Below are 1,725 nucleotides of genomic sequence, written 5' to 3'. Positions count from 1 at the left end.
CTTACATTACACTCTCTGCTCGGTTGAGAAGGGGACACATTTCCTCGAAAATTTCCGATTATAATGTAAGTTTTTTAGTGTTTTCAATCTATCTATGTTGTGTGTCTCCTGTTTTAATTTATACTATTCACTATTGATATACCTGCATCACGCAATATATCGATCAATAGAGCATGAATAAGTTTTTCAAATACATTACTATTGTAGTTTTAAATGAGTTTGGTAGCAATGGTCAACCAGAAAAATAGTACCTATTTTAAATTTTTTCAATGGCAGTCTTTCAATATTCAATTACACTGACTCTGATCAAGTTATTACTATAACAATGGGGATGTTTCACAGAGACAAGTTCTCACAGAGACAAGTAGTGGTTTTGAACGATATTAGTGTCACAGAGACAAGTTTCACAGGAGCAAGTATTTCTATAAATGGCAGTCTCACAGGAACAAGTTCCCACAGAGACAAGCAGTTTCATAGAGACAAGGTCTCCGTCCAAAGTAGTAGCGCTATAAATGGCAGTCTCACAGAAGCAAGTTCCCACTGGAACAAGGTGTTTCACAGAAGCAAGGTCAGTGTCATAGAGACAAGGTAGCGAATGTAGGAAGAAGTTAGGCGTGTTGCCTACATCTGAACTTGAAGGCACTCCATTATTTTTGTTCTAGTAAATTGAATACCTGCTGTTTTTTAATCATGCAGGAGTATGATTATAATTGAAGGTTTATCATATAAGATAGGGATGGGTTGGTAACCTATTAGAATTGGATAAAAGATAACTTAAATAAATAAATAAATTGAGTTCTATGCAAATGTAATATATTTCTACCAAACTCCAAGAAAACTATTCCAATATATCTAATACGTATACATATAACCTTCAACCCGAAAGAATAATCAATATGAATATGAAATGGAATATATAAAAGCCAAATAGCCTACCACTGACCTATTCATCACCGCTTCTTAAAAACCACATGGCCAAAATGGTTTTTCATTATAATTCCTTCTTTCGTAATAAATTGTTTATGCTTTTGTACTCCTGAGCGAAGCTCGGTCCCCGATATTATGAGCTAATCATCTCTTCTTTTTTCGAGCTGCGGTCTCGAATTGTAAATTCAAATTGATATAATATTAGCTCCAGACAGTCACAGAGTAAAGCTGCATCAACACCAATAGATTCTATAGATTCTATTTGATTGAACATAACTTATCATACACATGATGAACATATGTGTTTTTCATGTGCCGTTCAATCTATAATAATCTGTGAGGATTAAGTTATTAACATTTCGTTAATAACTTTGGTGTAAGCGCAGCTTTAGATGCCAAGATTTATCATGGCGTTCCGAGTTACGGATGATAATGTCAATGAAAAACTTCATTTTTCTCATGAAATCTTTCCCATAAAAATTTAACAGATTGTTGTTCTACAAGCGTCTCTACATGTTACAAAATGAAAATCCCAGTGAAAAACAAAAAGTGCCACTTGATAATTCCCAAATCATCTTTTTAATCGTAGCTCTGATTCAACTGAGCAATAACTTTCTGAACTTACTGAGTTAATAAAGTAACATTTAAAATTATCATAAGCGCAATGGGACTTGGGATTCCATCAATTCAGAATAAGTATTATACTGGTATTCATTTTTACAGGATTGAAGTAGTGCAACATTTAGATTAGCACACCAATAGATTTTATTTGTAGCGGAGTGAGTTCATTACTTTCAT

The sequence above is a fragment of the Nilaparvata lugens genome, chromosome Y, assembly GCF_014356525.2.
Source record: "Nilaparvata lugens isolate BPH chromosome Y, ASM1435652v1, whole genome shotgun sequence".
Classification (NCBI taxonomy): domain Eukaryota; kingdom Metazoa; phylum Arthropoda; class Insecta; order Hemiptera; family Delphacidae; genus Nilaparvata; species Nilaparvata lugens.
Note: the sequence above shows the minus strand (reverse complement) of the source record.